We start from the raw sequence: 9,187 nt of genomic DNA, 5'->3' as shown, positions 1-9,187 counted from the left end.
TAACTTCTTATCTTCTTATCTTTTCAAAATTGATTTTCAAATTTATTTCAACTAACTAACTAACTTTTTGTTTGTCTCTTATCTTTTTCAAAACTACCTAACGAACTCTCTCTCTCTAATTTTCGAAAATATCTCCCTCTTTTTCAAAAATTCTTTTTAATTAACTAATTATTTTAATTTTTTATTTTAATTTTCGAAAATTACTAACTCTTTTTCAAAAATTATTTTCGAAAATCCTCTTTCTCTCTCATCTCCTTCTATTTATTTATTCATCTACTAACACTTCATCTCACCAAAATTCGAACCCCAACTTCCATCTGTGTTCGAATTTTCTCTTCTTCCCTTCTTTACATTACATTCTTTTCTTCTTCTACTCACACAGGGGAACCTCTATACTGTGGTAAAAAGGATCCCTATTATTATTTTTCTGTTTCCTCTTTTTCATATGAGCAGGAGCAAGGACAAGAATATTCTTGTTGAAGCAGATCCAGAACCTGAAAGGACTCTGAAGAGGAAACTAAGATAAGCTAAATTACAACAATCCAGCAAGCACCTTTCAGAAATTTTCGAACAAGAAGAGGAGATGGCAGCCGAAAATAATAATAATGCAAGGAGGATGCTTGGTGACTTTACTGCACCTAATTCCAATTTACATGGAAGAAGCATCTCCTTCCCTACCATTGGAGCAAACAATTTTGAGCTTAAACCTCAATTAGTTTCTCTGATGCAGCAGAACTGCAAATTTCATGGACTTCCATCTGAAGATCCTTTTCAGTTCTTAACTGAATTTTTGCAGATCTGTGATACTGTTAAGACTAATGGAGTAGATCCTGAAGTCTACAGGCTCATGCTTTTCCCTTTTGCTGTAAGAGACAGAGCTAGAGTGTGGTTGGACTCTCAACCCAAAGATAGCCTGAACTCTTGGGATAAGCTGGTCACGGCTTTCTTAGCCAAGTTCTTTCCTCCTCAAAAGCTTATTAAGCTTAGAGTGGATGTTCAAACCTTCAAACAGAAAGAAGGTGAATCCCTCTATGAAGTTTGGGAGAGATACAAATAACTGACCAAAAAGTGTCCTTCTGACATGCTTTCAGAATGGACCATCCTGGATATATTCTATGATGGTCTGTCTGAATTAGCTAAGATGTCATTGGATACTTCTACAGGTGGATCCATTCACCTAAAGAAAACGCCTGCAGAAGTTCAAGAACTCATTGACATGGTTGCTAATAACCAGTTCATGTACACTTCTGAGAGGAATCCTGTGAGTAATGGGACGCCTATGAAGAAAGGAGTTCTTGAAATTGATACTCTGAATGCCATATTGGCTCAGAACAAAATATTGACTCAGCAAGTCAATATGATTTTTCAGAGTCTGAATGGAATGCAAGCTGCATCCAACAGTACTCAAGAGGCATCTTCTGAAGAAGAAGCTTATGATCTTGAGAACCCTGCAATAGCAGAGGTAAATTACATGAGTGAACCATATGGAAACACCTATAATCCCTCATGGAGAAATCACCCAAACCTCTCATGGAAAGATCAACAAAAGCCTCAACAAGGCTTTAATAATGGTGGAAGAAATAGGTTTAGCAATAGCAAGCCTTTTCCATCATCCACTCAGCAACAGACAGAGAACTCTGAACAAAATACTTCTAATTTAGCAAACTTAGTCTCTGATCTATCCAAGGCCACTGTAAGTTTCATGAATGAAACAAGGTCCTCAATTAGAAATTTGGAGGCACAAGTAGGCCAGCTGAGTAAAAGAATCACTGAAATCCTTCCTAGTACTCTCCCAAGCAATACAGAAGAAAATCCAAAAGGAGAGTGCAAGGCCATTGAATTGATCACCATGGCCGAACCTGTAAGGGAGGGAGAGGACGTGAATCCCAAGGAGGAAGACCTCCTGGGAAGTCCAGTGATCAATAAGGAGCTTCCCTCTGAGGAACCAAAGGAATCTGAGACTCATCTAGAGACCATAGAGATTCCATTGAACCTCCTTATGCCATTCATGAGCTCTGATGAGTATTCCTCTTCTGAAGAGAATGAGGATGTTACTGAAGAGCAAGTTGCCAAGTACCTTGGTGCAATCACGAAGCTGAATACCAATTTATTTGGTAATGAGACTTGGGGAGATGAACCTCCCCTGTTCACCAATGAACTGAGTGATCTGGATCAACTGACATTGCCTCAGAAGAAACAGGATCCTGGAAAGTTCCTAATACCTTGTACCATAGGCACCATGATCTTTGAAAAGGCTCTGTGTGACCTTGGTTCAGGGATAAACCTCATGCCCATCTCTGTAATAGAGAAACTGGGAATCTTTGGGGTGCAAGCTACTAAAATCTCATTAGAGATGGCAGACAATTCAAGAAAACAGGCTTATGGACAAGTAGAGGACGTGTTAGTAAAGGTTGGAGGCCTTTACATCCCTGCTGATTTCATAGTCCTAGATACTGGGAAGGATGAGGGTGAATCCATCATCCTTGGAAGACCCTTCCTAGCCACAACAAGAGCTGTGATTGATGTTGACAGAGGTGAACTAGTCCTTCAATTGAATGAGGACTCCCTTGTGTTTAAAACTCGAGGTTATCCTTCTGTAAACATGGAAAGGAAGTATAAAAAGTTTCTCTCAAAACAGAGTCAACCAGAGCCCCCACAGTCAAACTCTAAGTTTGGTGTTGGGAGGCCACAAGCAAACTCTAAGTTTGGTGTTGAACTCCCATATCCAAACTCTAAGTTTGGTGTTGGGAAGTCTCAACAATGCTCTGAACATCTGTGAGGCTCCATGAGAGCCTACTGTCAAGCTATTGACATTAAAGAAGCGCTTGTTGGGAGGTAACCCAATTTTTATTTATCTAATTTTATTGTTTTTTCATGTTTTATTAGGTTCATGATCATGTGGAGTCACAAAATAAATATAAAAATTGAAAATGGAATCAAAAACAGCAGAAGAAAAATCACACCCTGGAGGAGGATCTCACTGGCGTTTAAACGCCAGTAAGAAGCATCTGGCTGGCGTTCAACGCCAGAACAGAGCATGGTTCTAGCGCTGAACGCCCAAAATGGGCAGCATCTGGGCGTTTGAACGCCAGAATTACACCCTGGAGAAGAGCTGGCGCTGAACGCCCAGAACAAGCATGGTTCTGGCGTTCAACGCCAGAAATGGGCAATAAATGGGCGTTCAACGCCCAGAACAAGCACCAATCTGGCGCTGAACGCCCAGAGTTGTGTGCAAAGGCATTTTGCATGCCCAATTTGGTGCAAGGTTGTAAATCCTTGAACACCTCAGGATCTGTGGACCCCACAGGATCCCCACCTACCTCCACTCACTTCTTCTCACCCCTCTTTCACATAATCCCATAAACACTCTTCTCCAAAACTCTTCACCAATCACCTCAATCTCCCTTTCCTATCACCACTTCACCACTCACATCCATCCACTCTTCCCCATAAACCTACCTCATAAACTCCACCTACCTTCAAAATTCAAAATTAATTTCCCACCCAAACCCACCCTATATGGCCGAACCTTACCCCCCCTCCCTTCCCTATATATAGCCCTCCATTCTTCCTCATTTTCACACAACACAACCCTATCTTCTCTTCTTGGCCGAATACACCCCTCCCCCCTCTCCTCCATATTTTTGTCTTCTTCTTCATCTATTCTTTCTTCTCTTGCTCGAGGGCGAGCAATATTCTAAGTTTGGTGTGGTAAAAGCATAAGCTTTTTATTTTTTCATTACCATTGATGGCACCCAAGACCGGTGAATCCTCTAGAAAAGGGAAAGGAAAGACAAAAGCTTCCACCTCCGAGTCATGGGAGATGGAAAGATTCATCTCCAAAGCTCATCAAGACCACTTCTATGATGTTGTGGCCAAGAAGAAGGTGATCCCCGAGGTCCCTTTCAAGCTCAAGAAGAATGAGTATCTGGAGATCCGACATGAAATCCAAAGAAGAGGTTGGGAAGTTCTAACAAACCACATCCAACAAGTCGGCATCCTAATGGTTCAAGAGTTCTATGCCAATGCATGGATCACTAGGAACCATGATCAAAGTAAGAACCCAAACCCAAAGAATTATATTACAATGGTTCGGGAAAAATACTTAGATTTTAGTCCGGAGAATGTGAGATTGGCATTTAACTTGCCTATGATGCAAGGAGATGCACGCCCCTACACTAGAAGGGTCAACTTTAATCAAAGGTTGGACCAAGTCCTCATGGACATATGTGTGGAAGGAGCTCAATGGAAGATTGACTCCAAAGGCAAGCCGGTTCAATTAAGAAGACTGGACCTCAAGCCTGTAGCTAGAGGATGGTTGGAATTCATCCAACGCTCCATCATCCCCACTATCAACCGATCTGAAGTTACTGTGGATCGGGCCATCATGATCCATAGCATCATGATTGGAGAGGAAGTAGAAGTTCATGAAGTCATCTCCCTTGAACTCTACAAAATAGCCGAAAAGCCCCCTCCTGGGGCAAGGCTAGCTTTCCCTCATCTTATTTGCCATCTATGTTACTCAGCTGGAGCTTTCATAAAAGGAGACATTCCCATTGAGGAAGAGAAGCCCATCACTAAGAAAAGGATGGAGCAAGCAAGAGAGCCCATTCATGGATCTCAAGAGACACATGAAGCTCATCACCATGAGATCCCGGAGATGCCTCAAATGCATTTTCCTCCACAAAACTATTGGGAGCAAATCAACACCTCCCTAGGAGAATTAAGTTCCAACATGGGACAATTAAGGGTGGAACATCAAGAGCACTCCATCATCCTTCATAAAATAAGAGAAGATCAAAAAGCAATGAGGGAGGAGCAACAAAGACAAGGAAGAGATATAGAAGAGCTCAAGGACATCATTGGTTCCTCAAGAAGGAAACGCCACCATCACTAAGGTGGACTCATTCCTTGTTCTTATTTTCTGTTTTTCATTTTCTTAATGTTAAGTGCTTATCCATGTTTGTGTCCTATTACATGATCATTAGTAGTTAGTAACTATGTCTTAAAGTTATGAATATCCTATGAATCCATCACGTCTCTTAAATGAAAAATGTTTTAATTCAAAAGAACAAGAAGTACATGAGTTTCGAATTTATCCTTGAACTTAGTTTAATTATATTGATGTGGTGACAATACTTTTTGTTTTCTGAATGAATGCTTGAACAGTGCATATGTCTTTTGAAGTTGTTGTTTAAGAATGTTAAATATGTTGGCTCTTGAAAGAATGATGACAAGGAGACATGTTATTTGATAATCTGAAAAATCATAAAAATGATTCTTGAAGCAAGAAAAAGCAGCAAAGAACAAAGCTTGCAGAAAAAAAAATAGAGAGAAAAAGCAAGCAGAAAAAGCCAATAGCCCTTAAAACCAAAAGACAAGGGTAATAAAAAGGATCTTAAGGCTTTGAGCATCAGTGGATAGGAGGGCCTAAAGGAATAAAATCCTGGCCTAAGCGGCTAAATCAAGCTGTCCCTAACCATGTGCTTGTGGCGTGAAGGTGTCAAGTGAAAACTTGAGACTGTGCGGTTAAAGTCAAGGTCCAAAGCAAAAGAAGAGTGTGCTTAAGAACCCTGGACACCTCTAATTGGGGACTTTAGCAAAGCTGAGTCACAATCTGAAAAGGTTCACCCAATTATGTGTCTGTGGCATTTATGTATCCGGTGGTAATACTGGAAAACAAAGTGCTTATGGCCACGGCCAAGACTCATAAAATAGCTGTGTTCAAGAATCATCATACTGAACTAGGAGAATCAATAACACTATCTGAACTCTGAGTTCCTATAGATGCCAATCATTCTGAACTTCAATGGATAAAGTGAGATGCCAAAACTATTCAAGAGGTAAAAAGCTACAAGTCTCGCTCATTTAATTGGAGCTATGTTTCATTAATAGTTTAGAATTTATAGTATATTCTCTTTTTTTTATCCTATTTGATTTTCAGTTGCTTGGGGACAAGCAACAATTTAAGTTTGGTGTTGTGATGAGCGGATAATTTATACGCTTTTTGGCATTGTTTTTAGTATGTTTTTAGTAGAATCTAGTTACTTTTAGGGATGTTTTCATTAGTTTTTATGTTAAATTCACATTTCTGGACTTTACTATGAGTTTGTGTGTTTTTCTGTGATTTCAGGTATCTTCTGGCTGAAATTGAGGGACTTGAGCAAAAATCAGATTCAGAGGTTGAAGAAGGACTGCTGATGCTGTTGGATTCTGACCTCCCTGCACTCAAAGTGGATTTTCTGGAGCTACAGAACTCAAAATGGCGCGCTTCTAATTGCGTTAGAAAGTAGACATCCAGGGCTTTCCAGCAATATTTAATAGTCATCCATACTTTGGCCGAGTTTAGATGACATAAAAGGGCATTGAACGCCAGTTCTACGCTGCTATCTGGAGTTAAACGCCAGAAACACGTCACAAGCCAGAGTTGAACGCCAGAAATACGTTACAAACTGGCGTTCAACTCCAAGATTTACCTCTATACGTGTAACATTCAAGCTCAGCCCAAGCACACACCAAGTGGGCCCCGGAAGTTGATTTATGCATTAATTACTTACTTCTGTAAACCCTAGTAGCTAGTTTATTATAAATAGAACTTTTTACTATTGTATTAGACATCTTTGATCAGTTTTATGCTATCTTAGACTTTCATGGGGGCTGGCCATTCGGCCATGCCTGGACCATTATCACTTATGTATTTTCATACGGTAGAGTTTCTGCACTCCATAGATTAAGGTGTGGAGCTCTGCTGTTCCTCAAAGATTAATGCAAAGTACTACTGTTTTTCTATTCAATTCAATTTATTCCGCTTCTAAGATATTCATTCGCACTTCAACCTGAATGTGATGAACGTGACAATCATCATCATTTCCCCACGAACGCGTGCCTGACAACCACTTCTGTTCCACCTTAGATTGAATGAGTATCTCTTGGATCTCTTAATCAGAATCTTCGTGGTATAAGCTAGATTGATGGCGGCATTCATGAGAGTCCGGAAAGTCTAAACCTTGTCTGTGGTATTCTGAGTATGACTCTGGGATTGAATGACTGTGACGAACTTTAAACTCGCGAGTGCTAGGCGTAGTGACAGACGCAAAAGGAGGGTGAATCCTATTCCAGTATGATCGAGAACCTCAGATGATTAGCCGTGCTGTGATAGAGCATTTGGACCATTTTCACAAGAGGATGGGATGCAGCCATTGACAAGGGTGATGCCTCCAGACGATTAGCCATGCAGTGACAGCGCATCGGACCATTTTCCAGAGAGGATAAAAAGTAGCCATTGACAACGGTGATGTCCTTACATAAAGCCAGCCATGGAAAGGAGTAGGATTGACTGGATGAAGACAGTAGGAAAGCAGAGGTTCATAGGAACGAAAGCATCTCTATGCGCTTATCTGAAAGTCTCACCAATGATTTACATAAGTATTTCTATCCTTATTTTATTATATAAATTTCGAAAACTCCATAACTATTTTATATCCGCCTGACTGAGATCTACAAGGTGACCATAGCTTGCTTCATACCAACAATCTCCGTAGGATCGACCCTTACTCACGTAAGGTTTATTACTTGGACGACCCAGTGCACTTGCTAGTTAGTTGTATCGAAATTGTGAATGAAAAACAATTTATTAAGACGTGCGTACAGAGTTTTTGGCGCCGTTGCCTGAGATCACAATTTCGTGCACCAGTTAGCTATCAGGACTTGTCGGGTTGGCTTTATAACCGACAGATGAGACTCGTCAGCCATAGGGCAGGCATACATCATTTGCATATGTTTGAATTGTTTGGGTTTGCCTATTTATTTTAGATTTCTATATCATATATGCTATGTTACCTGATTATGTGCTACTTGTTCTACTTGTACTTTAATAGTGTATTACTTGCCTGTATTGCTTGTGTTTGTACAACTAAGAGGTCCCTCATGCTGGTGTCAGTGGACGCTGAGGGTTGTTCTTGACGAGATGAATTGATGATATAATTGAATAATGATGATGATTATTGAATGAGGAAGTTGAGCTCCCTGGGTAGACGCAGTGAAGTGATTTCACTGCTCCAGGTTGATAATGAGATACTTTGAGCTCCCTGGGTAGAGGCAGTGATGTGATTTCACTTGCTCCAGGTGAGGATAAGAGGTAATGCTATAGAATTATTGAGACAAAATAACTGGTGATGGTTTGGCTTATGATTCTGATTCTGATTTTTTGAAGAGTTAGAAAGTTGGGAAGCAAGAAAGATATCAATCAGATTTAGCATTCCCTTATGACAGTTGCCTGTTTATGGACTAGTGAGAACATAGGGTGAATATTTGGTGAAAGGAAGTTTAGGATGCTTAGTGAGTTTTTATTGCAATGCATTGTATTTATTTGGCACTTTTACCGTACTGGGAACCCATGGGTCGGGGGTTCTCATTCCGTATATATCTCTTTTTTTTTCAGATACAGGTTCAGGTGCTCAGAAGTGAGCTGTGGTTCATCTGAGAGATGGCGAATATCTTTACATTCTCTACTTAATATTTACATAGAATCTCTCCACCTTTATTTGAAAAGCTTTATTATGTATTGAGCTCTTTTGAACTTGCCTATAGAGGCTCTTATGTTTCTTTTGGGAGAGATTAGGAGTTTCTGTTGTCAACTACTTTCATACTGTACCCTAGCCGGCCTAAACTTAGCGGGTCGCGACTAGTGGCTATTTACTTATGTTATATATCTATATACTGTCTTTCTCTTACTCTCCTTTATGCCTTTATTTATATATCGCTTTTGGCTTCACGCTTTATCTTTTAGTTATCGATACGTGAGTGATACGACTTCGCGATTTTATTCTTACTCTTTTCAGGCTTCTCGATTAATACTCCTTTCAATTATACTTATAATTATGTATTGAAAATCCATCTTGAGAGTCGTACCACCTTATTATCATTGACTTATGACTCGAGCATAAGGATTTGGATATTAGGGTATTACATTATGGTATCAGAGCAGTTCATCCTCGTGAGCCTGAGGGATGGAACTGCTTATGCTTCAATGCATACTCTGAGTCTGTGTCTGTGCTAGTTAGGGTATCTAACTGATACGTCTATCATGAAGTTCATGAGTGCACCTTTGGTAATTTGAAGCACTTTACTTGAGATATTGAGACTGATCACCTTGATATCACTTGTTTTGTGTGAACAGGAACCAAAT

At 40.1% G+C, this 9,187-nt stretch overlaps 1 non-coding gene across 1 annotated transcript; it reads right to left on the bottom strand.

The window, feature by feature from the left end:
* Positions 1 to 979: 979 nt before the first annotated feature.
* LOC112788026 (small nucleolar RNA R71) lies at positions 980 to 1,087 on the bottom strand. The gene has a single exon (XR_003195407.1). It is a non-coding gene; the product is annotated as a small nucleolar RNA R71 (small nucleolar RNA).
* Positions 1,088 to 9,187: the final 8,100 nt, after the last annotated feature.

Source organism: Arachis hypogaea, chromosome 20 (genome assembly GCF_003086295.3).
Source record: "Arachis hypogaea cultivar Tifrunner chromosome 20, arahy.Tifrunner.gnm2.J5K5, whole genome shotgun sequence".
NCBI classification, from domain to species: Eukaryota; Viridiplantae; Streptophyta; class Magnoliopsida; order Fabales; family Fabaceae; genus Arachis; species Arachis hypogaea.
Note: the sequence above shows the minus strand (reverse complement) of the source record. Positions and strands in the feature narration are given on the sequence as shown.